Raw genomic sequence first — 19,081 nt, 5'->3', positions numbered from 1 at the left:
TCTACGCACCATATCCCCTTTTTAGGCATCAAGCTTACCGCCGACCTGTCCACGCTCTTTTGCTCTAATTACCCACCCATGTTAACACACCTAACCAAGCTTATGCCTCCCTGGTCTTCCTTGCCCCTGGCATGGATGGGGCACATTACTGTTGTTAAAATGTCCATCCTGTCCAAGATTAACGATCTCTTTCGAGTTCTTCCCACACCTGTCTCATCCTATTACCTTAGGATTCTCCAACGCTGAACTCAGTCCTATATATGGGGCAAAACTAGACTACGAATCTCCAAGACAATTCTTTTTTCCTCTAAGGCCTTTGGAGGTCTGAACCTTCCCAACTTCACTGAATACTATCAGCCGGCACACCTTGCTCAACTCCCTAAATACCACACGGTTCACGAGACCCCCCCCCCTCTGGGTTGCTATCGAGGCCATGGACTGTGATCCACTATCAGCTGCAAATTTAATGTGGCTTCACCCGAAAGACCGTCGCACAATCCGAAACCCTGTCACCAAATCGTTTATCCCTCTGGGACACTCTCAAGACCCGCTTCGGCTTGCGTTCTCCTCATAACCCTCTTCTGTCCTTTCTTCACAATCCTGTATTTACACCAGCCTGGACATCCCCTTCCGCATTCCACAACTGGTTTTGTAACGACCTTAAAAGGACACACAGATTAACAACCCCAGATACGTTCAAGTTGTTCCCTTCTTTGAGTTAAACATATACGGCCTTCCAGAGTCTGAAATATTTAGATATCTACAAATGAAACACTTTCTCACTCCCAACCTGCGGATTAACCCCACTACACCGGCTATGACCACATTTGAACGGACATGCAAGAATGACCAACACACTAGGCCTAATATCCACACTTTATTCCCACCTTTTGGCCCCACCTTCGCCTTCATCTATACAATACGTCAATAGATAGGTGAGAGATCTCGGTCTTGCTTTTGATCCCTCCTGGGAAGATATCTGGTTAAATACTAAATCGGCTTCCCAAAACATAGAGGCCTTAGAAACAAATTATAAAGTGCTCATGAGATGGTGTATGGTTCCCATTTGGATAGCTAAATTTCTCCCTACCTACCCTTCCACATGTTTTAGAGGTCGCTCCGACATGGCACCCATTATCATAAATGGTGGGATTGCCCCACGCCTACCACCTTCTGGAAAGAGATTTTCCATCTTCTTTCCACCATGCTCCCCTACCCCTTACTCCCAGACCCAGCTACAGCCCTCGAACGTCCCACCTGCACGTCAAACTCCTTCTGCAGGTCATGACCGCAGAAAAACAAACCATCGCTAAAGCATGGAAAACCCCTCACCTTCACATCTTAAAGGTCAAACACAGGATTACTAGGGCCATGATCCACGCTAAGGTTGAAGCAGTTCTTCAAGATAAAGTGAGCATATACGAACAGCTTTGGAAACCTTGGGTGGAACACTTCCTGCCTTCTGAGTTCGATGAATCCTTAGCCATGTTAAGATCCGCACTGGCCCTTGGGTCATGCCCAATACCAGGGCTGCATCTTCCCTCGGGGCTACTTTGATATTCCCTACGACTCTTTATTGGCCACTTATACCCTACTTCTCCCACCCCCCCACGCTACTTTACACCTCTACACACATTTCCCCTATACTCTCATCCTTCGCTCCCTCCTTCCTTTCCTCCCTCCTCCTCTCCTTCTTCCTCCCCCTTCCTCCTCTCCTTCTTCCTCCCCCTTCCTCCTCTCCTTCTTCCTCCCCCTTCCTCCTCTCCTTCTTCCTCCCCCTTCCTCCTCTCCTTCTTCCTCCCCCTTCCTCCTCTCCTTCTTCCTCCCCCTTCCTCCTCTCCTTCTTCCTCCCCCTTCCTCCTCTCCTTCTTCCTCCCCCTTCCTCCTCCCTCCTCTTCTTCCTTCTTCCTCGATTGGTCACTAACGACACATCATTATGCCAAATGAGGTGTTCACCTCCTTATTGCCATTGCACGAAACACCACACTAGTCATACTACCCCTTTATTGAATCGCTGCATTAACCTACACATTTCATGATCATCGGCACCAACTCCGTTTTTAAGCAATGTTTAAAGATGCTTGTGACCTCTTGATTTGTAACCTCTAATGTTGTTATGCTGTAATACTGGCTTGTTACCTTACAATAAAATATTTGAACAAGAATTGGTTAGAGAGTTCCCCTTTAATTAAACATGCTTTCCCATTGTTCTCTAGCCATAGACATGAAACGGTGTTTAGACATGTAATTGCAAGCACAATGTAAATGACAAGATAGATAGATAGATAGAGATATATATATATATATATATATATATATATATATATATATATATATATATATATATATATATATATATATAAAAATTTTTGCAAATGGTGAACAGTAAAAAAAAAAAACACTAAGTACACTGAATTTTTTTTTTAAAAAAATGCTGCAATACTTACCTTAATTCCAAAGCTGCCTCCAACCGTAAATCCTATCCACCATTGGCTGTAAACCAAACTGTAGGCAATTGCGGCTATACACATTATCTCTGTGTGGATATGAACTCTTTGAAGCAGCTCAGTGAGACTCCATTCTGTTGGGATTGAATTTTGTAATTCCACAATTATTCTTCATAATGAATGGTGTTGTGAGGAAAACCCAACTAAATAATAAAGCTTTAATAGGAATTGTTTCAGTATATCACTGATGTAAAAATCAAAGTGATAAAAAAAACAAATTTTGTTTAATTTACAGTGGGTAAAATAGGTATTAAACACATCACAAATTTATTTAATACTTCGTACAAAATCCTATGTTGGTAATGACCGCTTCAAGACACCTCCTGTATGGGGAAACTAGTCACATGCATTGCTCAGGTGCGATTTTTTTTTTTTTTTTTTTTTTTTTTTTTTTTTTTTTTTTTTTTTTTTTTTTTGTCCTATTCTTCCCCACAAACAGTCTTCAAATCTTGGAAGGTTCCGTGGGCCTCTTCTATGAAATCTGATGTTTTAGTTCTTTCCATAGATTTTCTATTGGATTCAAGTTAGGATATTGGCTGGGCTATTCTAACAGCTTTATTTTCTTTCTTTGAAACCAATTGAGAGTTTCCTTGGCATTGTGTTTCGGATCATTGTCTTGCTGACATGTTCACCCTCGTTTCATCTTAATGATTCTGATAGATGGCAGCAGATTTTTATAAAAATGTCTTGGCACATTTTTCCTTTCATCCTTCCTTCAATGATATAAAATTTGCCAGTACCGTTTGCTGAAAAACAGCCCCACACCATGATGTTCCCACCTCCAAACCTCACTGTTGGTATGGTGTTTTTGGGGTGATGTGCAGTGCCATATGACCTCCAAACATAGTGTGCATTATGGAATCCAAAGAGTTCAACTTTGGTCTCATCTGACTAGACTATATTTTCCCAGTATTTCACAGGCTTGTCTAAATGTCTAAAGGTTGCAAAGGTTTTGTGACAGTGTTTTGCTTTTACCTATCATGAGGTGTTTCTTGTGTGACACCTTGTTAGTAAGACACCTTTTTTATAGGCCATCAGTTGAGCCTGAACCAGCTGATATTAATTTGCACTGACAAGGGACAGGATTGCTTTATCATTACTGATAGATTTCAGCTGATGTCTTGGCTTTCCATGCTTTTTTTGTACCTCCCTTTCTTCATGTGTTCAATACTTCTGCCCTGTGTCATTCCATTTTATTACACATAATTTAATGTCTGAACTTATTTGTTTTGATTTCTTTGTATGTATGGATTGCATGGATTGTTACCGACATGTGGTGAAAATTTCATGTCAATAGCAGCTTTTAGAAATATATTTACTGAGAAAAATGGTGATGTGTTCAATACTTATTTTACCTGCTGTATATTTCTGTTCTTATTTGAACTTGGTCAGTTATATTTGTAATCTATATTTTTAAAATTTTGATATATTCAGTTATTATGACCTGTAATAAGAGCACAGATTTTTTTGCAATACAGACCCCAATCTGGCTCCTGTTGAATGACTAGGTTGCCAACAGTTCTTTTCTCACACCTTCTTTTTTTTGGCACATTATCCCTGCCAGCTTGGTGGGCAGATACTGATTAATATTTCTGCATCAAGACCAATTGTAATTGGATATTTTTCTCATGCTGCTTTAAAGTGATACTAAACCCACATCCGTAAAATCAGTTTGTATATGCAGTAAAGCATGCTTGTTATATTCACTGTGGAGCCTAAGGGGTTAATCCTCTGCATTGTGCAACAATTCTGTGTGATCCTGACTTCTCTGATCCTCCCCTTCTTCCAGTGCCCCCCTGTTATCTCCTGATAAGACATATCATGTGGAGACACTCTGCACATGTTCAGTTTGTTGTGTATTGCTAGGAGGTGTTTGGGTTTTTTTCTTGCTTCTTGGGAGAGGGCCAATCGGTACTTTCCAGATGGAGGTCAGGGGTTCTGCATGCTCCTAGAGCAGAAAGAAAACTCCTCCTACAAGCTTTAACCAGTGCTCTGCTGAACACTGATAGAAGTCACAGGACTGCTCTAACTGCTGATGAGAAAAGGTATTTAGCACTTTATATTTACTAAAATAATTGCACTTCCATGTTCTGTGTACTGTGGGAGACCAGATATTGTGACTGCAGGGTCATGGGTTTAGTAACACTTTAATACTGTGATCAGAACAGTAGCATATTCTGTCCCTGAAATGTGTTCAGCTTTTCGGGTTGAATCTTACAACAGTGGTATATGATAGCAAGGTGAATTGCTTGGCAGATAGACTTCATATGCAGTTCACTGTTTTACCACTAGATGGCAGTATGTTAATTATTAGAGACACACATTGCTTTTAACAGTCTTGTTTGTGTATTACTGAAGCACCATTCCCACAATCTGTGTTTAACGCATTTACAGTTAATAATAGTGATGGAAAGGTGACTCATCACATGACAATCCAGCAGCGTTGATTGTGTTTATAACAGATGTTTGAATGTGCTAGGGCTGAAGGAAGTTATAGACCGTGATTGTGATAATAGTTCATTAATTACACTTTAGCTGCTGTGATGCTCTTTAGAAGCATGTTGCAGTACAAGTTTGACAGTACCAATGTTCTAGGGATTGTGACACCCTAAAAATGTATATACATAATATGAAGGTATGAAGGTTTGGCTGTGAGCACTTTCTTTATTGTATCTTATATTTAAATGTAACAGTAACATTTCTCAATCCGTACAGGGTTGAACATAAGAAACCTTAACGTGTATAGCTAGCCTTACAACAAACAGATTTCTCCTCACTTTGTGTGCTTCCAGCAGCAGTCACTGCAGGTAATCGCTGGCTAGCTGGACAGCCACAGGTAGCTTCTCACAGATGGAAAAAAACAGCTGCAGGAATCGGAGGATTCCTGCCACTGTCATTTACACCAGCACTACCTGTCTGTTTACGTGTAGCCTAAATTCTCCTTGTGCATCAACATATAACACAGAAAATTATCAGTTGACAAGATGCCTGGCAAAAGCAACAAGAAATGTTTGCACCTATCCAACAAAAATTAAATGTATTTTTAGCAGACCAAAGGTAAGTAAAAATACTTTCTTTGTATTTAATGCAGTGCCGATGATAAAGAGACAACACTAACAGAAACAAAATGGTGAAAAAAAATATTATACATGAAATCTCTTCAAGTGACAAAATAAGAAATGCCACTCTCTCATCCATTCACATTTGGAAAAAACAAAGACTTTCTTAAGCACTATTAACTTGCTGGAATGTGCAACCCTCCATAATCCATCTTCCAGGATTGAAGACCAGTGCTCCACTACTGACCGGTAGAAAATATTACCACACCTCAGCTGGATTCTTCAGGACCCTATGAAGGTCAATAAATCCAATGGGAAGTGATTTTTACCAATTAGTGTATATGGGCATCTAAAGAAAAATCTTTCATTCTGCCATGAGGAAACAAGAAGACTCAGGACCAGGGGCGGACTGACAACTCATGGGGCCCCCGGGCAATAGGGGATCATGGGGCCCCTGTGTCCTTGCCCAAACTCAAAAAAGCCTATGAAAAAGGTACCAGGGGCATCTCATGGGGCCCCCTACTTACCCCGGGCCCTCGGGCAGTGCCCGAGTTTCCAAATGGTCAGTCCGCCCCTGCTCAGGACCCAGAGCATCACATGTCCATGGATTTTGATGTAGATTTGCAGGTCATATGCTGTAGGATAGATAGATATATATATATATATATATATATATATATATATATATATATATATATATATATATATATATATATATATATATATATATATATATATATATATATTAATATTGGGGGGATTATATAGTTACGTTGTTGATAAAGTTGAATAAAGACCCCAGTCCATTCAGTTCAACCTGAGTGTGTCGTGTCAAAAACATTGCCCTTATCCTTGTATATTGTGTTTTTGCCCGTATCCGTTTATATTGTGTTAGTCAAGATAACTGTCCAAGAGTTTTTAAAAACTATCAATGCTTCCTGCTGACACTGCCAATTGTGGAAGTCAGTTCCACATCTTACCGCCCTGATAGTGAACCCCTTGAAGCCCCTTACGCAGTTTAAGGTTCAAATGTTTTTCTTCCAATTTCATTGAGTGGCCCCGTGTCTTATTACACTCCCTAAGACTGAATAGTTTATTCCCTATGCTAGAATCACCATTAGGATACTTGTATATCTCTATCATATCCCATCTCAAATGTCTCTTCTTCAGGGATAAGTAGTTTAGTGTTTGTAATCGCTCCTCACAATTGATGTCCTCAAGTCCCTTTTATTAACTTAGTTGCCCTTCTCTGGACTCTCTGCACTTCCTGCATCTCCCTCCTGAGGATTGGTGACCAGAAGTGGTCCGCATACTACAGATGCAGCCAAACCAGAGTTTTGTAAAGTGGCAGGATTATAGTTTTATCTCTGGAGTAATTTCCCTTTTTAATGCACTCTAATATTTTTTTAGCTTTGCTTACTGCAGCTTGAAACTGCATGCCATTGCTGAGCCTGTCATCTACTAGGACTTCCAAATCTTTTTCCTTCCTGGATTCCCCCAGAGGTTCTCCCCTTATCGAGTAATAAGCATTCATATTTTTAGCCCCCAAGTGCATTACTTCATTTGCCATGTATTTGCCCACCCTATCACTTTTATTGAGGTCTTTTTGTAAAGTTTTTATATCGTGTTGTGCAAATATTGTCCCACTTAGCTTTGTATCATCAGAAAATACTGAGATGGAGCTCTTTATACCAACCACTATATAATTTATGAAAAAGTTTAACAGGGTTGGCCCCAGGACAAAGCCTTGTGGTACCCCACTTACCACTTCAGTCCAGTCCGAGTACTAACTATGTATCACCACCCATTGGACAAGTCCCTGTAAGCAGTTTTATATCCACGAACAAACCTTACTGTTCATGCCTATAGATCTTAGATTGTGAATTAAACGTTTATATGGAACTGTATTGAATGCTTTTTCCAAATCCAGTTACATCATATCCACCACCCTTCTTTTATCTAGATGGCTGCTCACTTCCTCATAAAATGTTAACAGATAGGTTTGTCAAGAACGACCTTTTGTAAATCCATGTTGATTACTACTTATTATACGGTTTTCTTCAGTGAAATCTTATAGTCCCTTTTCCCCTCAATTAGTTTACATAATAATGATGTTGGACTTACTGGTCTGTAGTACCCAGGTCTCTGCCCTTTTTTGAATAGTGGTACCACGTTGGCCCTTCGCCAATCAATCGGTATCAATGCTGTCCATAAAAATTAGGTATATTGGTCTGGCTTTAACTTAACTTTGACTTGAGTTCTTTGAGGACTCTTTTTGGTGTAAGCCATCTAGTCCTAGTGATTTATTTGTGTTGAGATTTAATAGTCTTTTTGGACACTGTCTTCTGTTAGCCACTAGGGTACATTCTGTGATGTTACAAATGATACAGTCCTGATTTCTATACCCCTCCTTTTCCTTAGTAAAAACTAGAAGAATGTACTTTATACAGTTGCCTTCTCCTTGTCATTTGTAAACCGATTCCCTTCATCATCCTTTAGGGGGCCAGTATGTCCAGACCTCACTTTTTTAATATTTAATATATTTTTTTTTAATTTCTTGTGGTTCTTTTTACTCTTCTCTGCTATGTGTCTCTCGTAGCCGCCCTGATTGCTTTCTGACACTTTTTATTGCATTCCTTGTAGTGTTGGAATGCTGATAATGATCCTTCTGCCTTATATTCCTTGAAGGCCATTCTTTTCTCTTTGATATGTGCTTTTATGTTAAAGGTTAGCCACCCAGGCTTGACCTTCACTTTTTTATATTTTATTGCTCATTGGAATACACTGGATAATACCTTTTATTTAATATGTTCCTAAAGTATTCCCATTTTTTTCTCAGTGCTCATTGTTTCTAAGATTTGGCCGCATTTAATATCCTGTAGTATTGAGCATAGTTTAGGAAAGTTGGCTATTTTGAAGTTTAGTTTTTTTGTACTACCCTTGTGCCTCCTTATCCAATGATTTATGCTGAATGTAATTATCCTATGATAGCTATTTCCTAAGTTGTCTTGTATTTTCCACATCTGCGACCAGATCTGTGTTGTTTGTAATTAATAGATCTAGCAATGCATTCTTTCTAGTTGGGGAATCCGCCAACTGGCTCATGAAGTTGTTCTGCCCCCAACTTTTTGGCCATTCTCTTCCCCAACAGAGCGGCACCTTCCCTATTAAGGTGCAGTCTGTCCTTACTATAGAGCTGGTATCTGACTGAAGAGTCAGCCCAGTTCTCTAGGAACCAGAAACCCTCTTTCCTGCACCAATTCCTCAGCCACTTGTTAAGTTCACTTATCTCCTGCTGCCTCTCTGGTGTGGCGCGAGGTACAGGCAGTATTTCTGAGAATATCACCTCAGGGGTCCTTTTCTTCAATATAACACCTGAAATAAATATAGTCCTTGAAATAATTTTTTGTATGCTCCACCTTCCACTAACTTTGTCATTGGTACCAATGTGTACCATGTCAGCTGGGTCCTCCCCAGCCCCACCCAACCATCTGTCCATGCGATCCACGATATGCCGAACCCTAGCACCCGGTAAACAATATACCGTTTGGCGATCACGGTCTTTGTCACAGCTTGCCCTATCTGTCCTCCTAACAACTGAGTCCCTTTCCACCAGTATCTGCCTAGCCCTGCCTGTATCCTTGCCATCCCCCCCCCCCCCCCTTACCGGAGTGGAGTAGAGGTGGCCTACTCTACTCCACTCACCAGACTTCAGCTTTAAACAAAAGCCAGCACTTATGTACAATATGCCAAACTAGATGCAGTGACAAATGAAAAAGAACACCAAAATTAAATGAACTGCTTAAAGGGAATTTATTAGTTTTTTAATATAGGAGGCAACATAACAAATCGTGTTTGCCTTGCAGCTCCATTTTGTCTGATTAAACCTCCAACTGAGCTGACTCCTATGGGATGAGTCATTGCTGTGATTACTCTGAATAAACAGACTTTTTTCAGCAGAGCTGAGAGTGACAAAGCTTGGAGGAGAAAAGGAAACGTGTGCGCCACCTGCTGGTTGGATAGACTGCCTAAAAATATTTTCAGTCTTGACCCTAATAAATAAAACATATGACATACGAAAGTACTGTATAATCCCTTTGTTAGTTTGAGCATTGCGATTTGGTTTTTCTTAAACGAGCAAAGTTTCTTTCACTTAAAATCATATTTATTTTGGGTATTTTTTTAAATGCTGGATCATTTTTTCCTGATCCTCTTTTTGTAACTTTAAGGGTCTGTGTTGATGAGCTTTTGTACACTTCAAACTGGTTTTGCATTCCCATATATTACTAGGAGAATGAAAAAACCTGCTTGAAGTAGGTTAGAAGGGGGTTGGTCAACAGCGGTTTAATGGCACTCCTTAATAAATGTATGATCTCGGAAGCATCTTAAGCTGATGTAAACTGATGCCATCAATATAGACCCTAATATGGACGATTGCCAAATCATGATTTTTTGAAAATACTTAGCATAGCACTGCTTTTCAGATAACAAACCGTGTGAAGAACTAAGGGAATTTATCATGTTTCCTAATATCTTGCTCATATATTTAGGGTTCAAGATGTTAAAAATGTTAGTTATTGCTTTGCTACTGAAAAATGGGAGCTCCAGGCCTGTCATACTTTTTGTTTTTGTATTCATTAATGGAAGCCCTCATTTTTGACCCTACAGGCTCCTTTTAGGGCTGGTTCACACCAGTGGCTGTGCTTTGTGTAGGATGGCATAATGCTGATGCGCCGATCATGGCACATTGGACTGTTGACTTTTTTTTTCTGTATTCAACAGTTTTTATCTATTTTTTAAAAATAAAAAGATGCAGAGGGTGTATAACTCCACTGTTTTCATATGCATGACATATGCTGGTAAAGGTATAGTAGTCAACAGCAATGCTCAGCAAAACATGATTTCTCATTGCCAAAATAGTGCTATTAAGAAGGTAACACTAGATACGATGTAGATGATGCAGAGTGTAAAAAGGGTCACATATGCTGCATATTTATTAATATTGAATCGGTAAACAATGTAAAAACAGGGAAGAACAGAAAATGACAGAGGAGTGGAGAGGGGAAGGCTTAAAGAAGGGGGGAAGTTGAGGTAGCTGGCTGGGGGGGGGGTTAGCATGAAGCTTAAGTTTACATGTCTGGTAATAGTGATTGTTATAGTTCCAACAATCGGCTGTCCATGTAGTACGGCAGGTAAGTTGAGACCCATGCCTACCAGACCATATGGAATTTAGACATACTGCCCTGACGTTGGTTGAACTGGATGGATTTGTGTCTTTTTTCAACCAGCTTAACTACTGTATGTAACTAAGTCTAGCAGTGAGTTTTCCATTAAGCAGGGTTCAGTGCATTCGAGGTTTTTTTTTTTTTATTTTTTGCAGACTGTATTCAAATGTCACACAGCGAAAATTCATAAAATTCTATTTGGCACAGCATAGAGCAAAGCAGTGCATTGCGTCACGCTGTGCTGAAAAAAGTACTGCCTGCTGTGCTGAAAAAAGTACTGCCTGCAGTACTTCCTTTCTAGCTCACACTGGCCATGTAGGAGACTAGGCGTTTTGCCTAGTCTTGCTGTGGGGCTGTGCTGGAATAGCTGCTCAATGCAGTCCTTCAGCACCTGCTGTGAATAGGTCCTCAACCTGCTGCTATGTGTTTAAAGGCATACAAAAACTTTCCAGATTTTGAAGTTTGACCCAGCAAACTCTTTATATGGACTTTTAAGAAGAATTGATTTTGTCATATATTAGATTTTAAAGTGTATCTATACTCAAACTTTTTTTTTTTTGTCAGAAAATGAAGTCCTGATAGGTCACTTCAGGCTGGACCCTTTTGCAGGTATAGCTATATATATATATAACATATAGCTATTTAATACATTAAAAATAAGTGCATACATTGTTTAACCGCTTGACAACAATGTCACACAAATATGTGGCCTCACAGAACTGTGCTTTTTTCCATGGGGCTGCATATTTGCGTACCTGTCTTTGTGCTGGGAGTGCGCCGCACAGCGCGCTATCAGCACAAAGACCGGGGTGTCACTGAGGATAATTATTAATGTAGAATGTATGTTCTTATGTCAAAGAACATTAATTGTTAGCAAACTGTTATGGGTAATGTTCAGCTTTAACCTCTTGGCTCCGGCTGCACGCAAATGTGCGGCCTCCCGGTGTCTGGACCTTGACGCCGAGTGGCCGCAGATTTGCGTGCAATTAAGAAAAACATATGTGCTGAGAGCGTACACCCTGCATGCTCCCAGCATACATGTCCGGTACTCACAGAAAGGTCCTGATCTCCTCTTTCGATCGGGACCTTTCCCGATCATGTGACCGCCGTGACAGCAAATCACAGCGGTCACATGACCCTAAAACCCCGCCCCACCTCCCGGCTTCTGAAACCCTTAAAGGACTGGGAGGCGCCGGAGCTAAGGGGTAAGTTAAAATGGTAAAACACACCATTCAGTTTCAAACAGGATTGAAAGGCAAAACATTTGTGTAACAAATAATAATAACAACTTTAGATATAAAAAAGGCAAAAAAGTGTTTATAATGTTTTTATAAGTGATCACATTTCCTCTGTTCTGAGCTGCATAAGCTGAGGGAGGAAACAGCAGGACAATGAACTTCCCAGTGATCAGCTGTGCAGGGGTGGGGGTGTCAGGACAAGTCTGATCATTGGAAGAGAGCACACCGAGTTCCCAACATACCTAGAAAACTGACCATGGTGTGTTCTCCTGATTAGTGTGGTCAGTTTTTAATAGGAAAGCAGAGGGACTGGCAGGACATTGGAAAACATTTTGATTTTTTTTTTTATGCTATCTTGTATTTTTGGTTTGGGATCCCGCGAGTATTGTTTTACAGATCCTTTGTTATTAAACCAAAAGATGGCATATTTTTGCTGATTGTCCTGTTTTGAAATGAGGCTTGCCTTCCTGGAGAATCTCTCTACTTCCTATTTCCTGTTTTCTACTGTCCTGCCTGGATACTTAATGTGTGGCATGCAATTGCGGTTTCCAAACCCCCGATGTCAGTTGTGACAAAATGCGCAAGGTAGAGCCAACACGTCACTATGCGGTGGAGAATGAGGAAGTTATTTGTGCATTTTCTTGGGACTTTAATGCTTTTTACAGCTCTGTTGTGTCTTATATGTGAGTAGCTGTACTGATTTTAATACATTTTAGGAATGGTTTTATACTATGTGGAGCATCTGGCTCTCTTTTTGTCTTTCCATGGTTACTTCTTTGAATCAGAGGTGACGTGTTTTGTGGATGGAAATGGCAATACCTCAAACTTACTGCTAGAACCTGTTAATTTCAAGCGCTGTGTGACTTCTCATGTTAGAGGGTCATTTCCTTACAGTAAGCCTCTGTGTGTGGCACTGGTGAAAGAACACATTTTTGCTGTTTTATACCTGGAGGCAGTTGAACAGGTGGGGCTGGGGCAGCTGACCTGCAGAAGGAAAGGGAACCTGGACAGGAGGGGTGGTGAAGGTGGCATTGACTGGAACAGATTCCCTGTAGTTCCCCCCTACAGAAGCGCACCAACCTTGCGCATTACCTCAGTAACCAAAATTTATTAATTGTAAAAAATATACTCACAAACAGCGAATAAAATCAGGCATGTAAGTCCTCACAGGGACTTGAAGCTAACATGAGTCCCATCAGGGGAGTAGGTGTTCAGTACAGCTGACGCGTTTCGAAGGGGGTCCCTTCTTCCTCAGAGGTAATGCGCAAGGTTGGTGCGCTTCTCGTTTTCATTTCATTCTGCAGTGTTGATTGGGCTTCCCCAGCCTTGTTTTGGAGCCGCACAGCCCTTTATGCATTGGTGGACGATCCCTCCAGGCCTGGTTCCATCTGTTCGCCACCTGTCTGAGCCCTAGAGCGCAGGAGAATTAATTTTTTTTTTTTTTTTCATTCATAAATTAAGCATACTAAACTTTGTTGTGGGGGCTCCTTGCCAGGTACCTTGTACGTGATTTCTAACACCGGCCCTTCTTGGAGGAGTTTTTTTTCACCATCCTTGGCTTTCATTTCTGCACAAGATTGACATTCACGGCAAGATTTGGACTTGATTTGTGCAGTGTTTTCCTCACTTTACATACACTGTGGAAGATTTATTCATACTAATTTATCTTTGATTATTTATTCATATATCTTGTAATTAGAACAGCATTGTTTTGATATATGCTGTATCAATCTTGTCAAAAAAATCCTAGGAACTTTAGTGTATTTTACATATATGCAAGTTTTTTTGTTTTTTACATATATGCTTTTTTTTGTTTTTTGTTTTTTTTTTTAAAGGTATGTACAGATGAACACATTTTACTGATACAGGAATGCAGTGAAAACTCTGGCCAAGTTGCACCAGGGTTGCAGGATTTTTTTTTTTGTTTCACAATGCTAAATGAGAAATGATCACTTTTGACACTTTGTAATTGCTACTTTAAATGTGCTGCAACTGTAGCATGTTTTAATACAAGTGAATGAAGGTGGTTGCAAAGTGTCAATGCCTACCAAACTCTGTAAGGCGATGAAAGGCAACACTAAGAGGGGCCAAACATGATTCATTTTTTTTCTTTCGTTCAGCCAGTGGGTTGAAAAAACGAACTGATTTCCCCATCCACTCATTTGATGTGGATGAGGGGAATCCTTCCTGCTGTGCTGTTGTATTCTGCCAGTGGGGAGCCTTCCCCACTGGCAGAATACAATGATCAGTGTTCTCTGCTATAGCTGGTGGCACTGATCGTTAGGGAAAAACCCGACAGGCTGTTTGTACACAAGTCAATCAATAGATCGACTTGTGTACAACTAGATCGCCCATACATGGATTGAAATCCAGTCTCTGCTGAATTGGCAGAATTTGATATATGTATGACGCTTAACACAGATCTGCCCCTTGCTCCCTTCCATCTACTCCCTGTTTTATCAGTTGTGAGTGGCGTTGATAGGCGGTTGGGTTGTGTTTTTACTGCTCCCTACCACCTATTTTAAATGCATGTGTGAATGAGGCATAAATTGATTACTGTATTTTACTGTTAGGCTGTGTTTTTATAAGATTCCTATTTTGAGCTTCATAAATAGGTTTAAAGTTGGGCTATTTCTTTAACTTTTAGTGCTTCTGTCAAGTGCATTACAGTATGTGGGTTTTAAATAGCACTCTATAAATACAGGTCTGTATTTATAACCACATGTTGTATTTCACATAATCTATTCTGACCCACTTCTTAGGTATTGGGTTGTACGTCCTCTACCCAGACTGTCTGCATACTTTGCATATCTGTCATACTATTAACGTGCATAAGCGTGTCTTGCACATGTCAGTGGGTGCAGTAAAAGCTTCATTTATCCCCCACAGGCATTTGGGCAGTGTTGTGTGAACCTCATTATTAATGGCTAGGTGAGTGAGGTGAATGACCAGATTTTCCAGGTGTGTTGAGGCCATGCCAAACTGATCCTTGATATTGTAAAGAAAGATCCATTACAATACCAGGTCAGATTTCAAGCATGAGGAATTCCCTCCAGGGCACTTGTCTCTTTATTAATTCTGACTTCAGAGTACATTTAATAGCTGGATTCTGCTGCTGTTTAGGTATCCTTAAAAGAAGGTCGAGTCTCACACATATACTGTATATGTACACACAAAACCTGCAGGGGATAGCATGTCACCAAACCCTCACATTGGATGCACCAGCTCCTTAAAGAAACTAGGTCATAGACACGCCACCCTGGATCTTGTTAACCTGTGTCTTGCCAGAAGAGTCCAAAAAATTGGTAAAAAGGTATGAAAACAAAAGCTAAAATAAAATAAGTCCTTGTTTATAGTATATCTTCCATTCCCTGACAGATTCTACTGTGTTACTGCGAGGAATGGTTATGGATGATATGCTGATAAGGAGTGTGGAGGGTTGTAGTCATATATTACCATCCAACAGACAATAGGCTCGGGCCTATATATGTGGGCAGATTGTGAGAGGGACTGGCTGGCTTATTTTCCTTCACATTATGAACATCCTTGACTTTTTTTCCTCAAAAACGATTATATAATATTTAGACAGATTCGAATAGTTGGTAGAGTCACTCATTAAAGGAGTTTTCTAACTTTGGGTGTAAGTTTTGGAAAACTCTCCATCTGATGGCCTGTGATAAACAGCAAAGGGTCTCATTGTATTCCAGCAACTGCTAAAAAAGTATCTTTAATATAATTGAAGCTAATGAAGCTCATAGCCTAGGTAACCTGAATGTGTTTTCAAAGGGATGAGTTGGTAACCTGGCACCCAGAATTCAGCTGCTCGCGTCTCAGGAAAAAATTAGCTTTGAATTTGTTAGCTTAGAGACCCTAAACCTTTTGCAACAGTTATGCAACGTTGTCTGTGGAAGTGTATTGTTTTCATGGTTCCTAATGAGAGCCCTACCAAGAAGACTAAGCTGCTCTTGAAGTTGTAGGGGGAGTATTAGTTTTCACCTTGACAGTTCTAATCCATTTATTTCTAATAATGTTTTTTTGTGCATGCTAGTCGTGCTGTACGCAGGGCACTAATGTTTGATATACTGATCTCTTCTCTATTGTCCATTGAAGAATTCTGTTTTAGGCTCCATGTACACTGCAGCTGAAAAACTCAAGTTTAGGAGCTTTTCTGCATTTTTTTTTTTAAGCAGCCCCTGAACTCTCCCTAATGTTTTCCTATGTATCCATGTACACTATGTCGTTTACAGGCAGTTGAATTTACAGTCATTTTTTTTTAACGCACCAAACTTGCGTTCAGGAGTAGATTTTATCAGCTTTTCAAATGCCAAACGCTTGTAAACGCGGCTAACTGCATTTATTTGCATTTGGAAAATGTTTTAACTCTTCCATTTCCAGATGCTGTCCAGAGCCTTTTTTCATCATGAAAAATACATGCAAAGTGTTTTCCCAGTACTCAAATGGACCTGGTACACCATACTTTGAGGTTTCGCATGAAAGAAAATATGTTAGACACTGCTGCAATAATTTCTGCACAGAACTGAGCTGGAACACATCCAAACACCACAAAAAAAAAACCCGCTAATCTCAACAAATAATGCTCTCTCTGCTTCTGCTCTCTCTATTTCTCTCAAAATGTCTGAAATAGTTACTTTTTTACTGTTTTTCAGTACATTCCGGGCATTTTGGAAGGTCTCCTGAGGTTATCTATAAAAAACGCTTCTAAACGCAAACGGTCATTGAAAGGAATGATTTTCTTTTCCCCTCAGAGACCCCCGGTCTGTGGAGAGATTCCTGGTTTATCAGCAGAATTCTAGGAACACCCCTTGAACACGGGAATAACGGCAGTTTATGTTCAGAGATGTTCAAAGTTTATTAGACATTAATAAGATTATATAGACTACAGATAATAATAAGGGAGGGGGGAGCGAGTTTCAAAACTGTAACTTGTAAATTTCCATCATGAGCTAACTACATGAAACATAACATATACATTTCTTGGTACAAATTGTTTTGGCTAACTTTCTGGAAAAACAGCCAGACAAAGACATTGTCAGGGTCATGTTAGCTTCTGTTGATACATCCTTGAACAACCAAAAACAGTTTCATTAAACTTTTAATATTTCTGCAAAAAGCTAACTTAATACTTAAAATGGCATACATAATACAAAATGGAAGTTATCTAGATCCTTTCAATCCCCTCTGAGATCATGAACATGATCTCAATTCTTTACTTCATTCATCTTTTTGTACATAGCTAGATAACCTTCATTTGTATTTTGCGGCTTGGTAGCTCTAGCAATGCAATATAATGAGCATTTAAAACATAGATATAAAGATAAAACAAAAAACAATATCATGACTATGCTTACAGCGATACCTTTCATCCATGAAAAGATGGAACCAAATCCTGATCCTAACCAATCAAAAGGAGTCCATCCATCTTTTCCTATAGCTCTAGCTTCTTCCATCAAACCATCTACCTGTTCCCTGTGTTGCTTTATTATTTCATAATAATCTGGAACAGTCATTGTGGTATTATATATCCAAGTACAACATGCATAATCCTCTGTCATCTCACACAAACCTGTCAGAGCAGCACTCATACTTTCAATAGCTAATTCTTGCATCTCCAGCTGTTTTCTAATAGCTCTGGTCTCAGTATTTAGCAACCCTATGTCCTTAGAGTTCCTCTCCAGTATATCATCAATAATGTTTGTGTAATTATTTATTTTGTTCATGAGTGTTATTCCCCATCCTGTGTAGGTAGGGAACCATGACCAAACCTTATCACCTGTAGAGAATAGATCTACCTTTTCTTGTTTGGTTTCCCTTCTCTGTCTCAGAGTTAGTTGGTGTTTTGGGTATGTACTGGCTTTTACCTGGTGTTCCTTTTGGTCTATAGCTGCCATAATTGGCACTAATTGGGCTACATAGCACCAGCCCTGGACATTACTCGGTATCCAAGGGTAACAGATCTTACCACAACAGATATAGGTATTGTTTCCCAAGGAGATCGGCAATTTTTGTATTGCAGAGCGAAATTCAGGGGTGACAACAAGTGTAAAATAAAAAAGAAGTTTTCCAAACATAGTTTTCCCCACATTATCTTGTATCCCTTCTAAACTTTCATTCAGGGTTTTACCATTTACTTGCCAGAGTTTCACAGAAGAAGTTCCATCCCTCCTTCCAGGATCAGATATATTTAATATGGACTGAGAGCACATTCCCCTTCCCTTGTGGGAAGTATTCCCCAGTCTAAAACACCAATCGGGGAGTTGAGTGACTCCCAGAGTTGGAAAAGATATGGTGGCATTAGAAGTAATATTGGTCAAACCAATACTTACATTCCCTTTTATTAACAAAAATATTTTGACTGGAGCGGCCAGAAGAGGAATTTCATATGTGCTAGGATGTAACTTACTACATATCCAACATTTATCATAACCGGACTTTTGAGCATAAGCATATTTAAACTGCATCATCAACATTTTTCCTGAAAAAGGATTGTTCTCTTCAAAACTTCTTTTTGACTTTCTTTCACTTTTGGTTATCTGGGTCTCATTTAAAACTAGTCCTTGACCACAGATACCTTTTATTAGGCCCAAGTCCTCAGGGTGATAAATACAGTTAGTTAGGATCCATACTGGCAGGAAAAAGAGCACAGTCAGTGTGCCCAATAGGACCCAGAGTTTCAAAGCACCATGAGGGGCAGTAAGGAATGTCATCTTCAGGGTCTTTCTCACCGACTTCACCCGCTCTTCGAGGATTTTCTACTTGTCCTTCACCTCCTTTTTCCGTTTCGTATTTCTCAGGTGTTTGGTTCACCTTATTCACTCGACTAGCATGGATCCAGGACTGGGAATTCTCCACCAGAACAGCCGTTCTGGTAACCGCTATCACCGTAGTAGGTGGTCCAAAGGGGTAGCCTTGCTTCTTGTCTTTAGCGAGTTGGCGGACCACTACGACATCTCCCACTTGGAAAAGGTGTGTTGGTTCCTGAAAAGATAAAGGAGAGGTGCGAACAACATTTCTTTCAATCTGATCTAAAGTTT

General features: G+C 40.0%; 1 protein-coding gene across 1 annotated transcript in view; it reads left to right on the top strand.

The window, feature by feature from the left end:
• The window catches only part of PPIL2 (peptidylprolyl isomerase like 2), a 93,150-nt gene that overhangs the window by 20,480 nt on the left and 53,589 nt on the right, over window positions 1–19,081 (top strand). The window lies entirely within an intron of this gene.

The sequence above is a fragment of the Staurois parvus genome, unplaced genomic scaffold (assembly GCF_062004578.1).
Source record: "Staurois parvus isolate SC_StPar_1 unplaced genomic scaffold, SC_StPar_1.0 ptg000535l, whole genome shotgun sequence".
Taxonomy (NCBI): Eukaryota; Metazoa; Chordata; class Amphibia; order Anura; family Ranidae; genus Staurois; species Staurois parvus.
The sequence above is the reverse complement of the archived record's forward strand: the minus strand, read 5'-3'. Positions and strand labels throughout refer to the sequence as shown.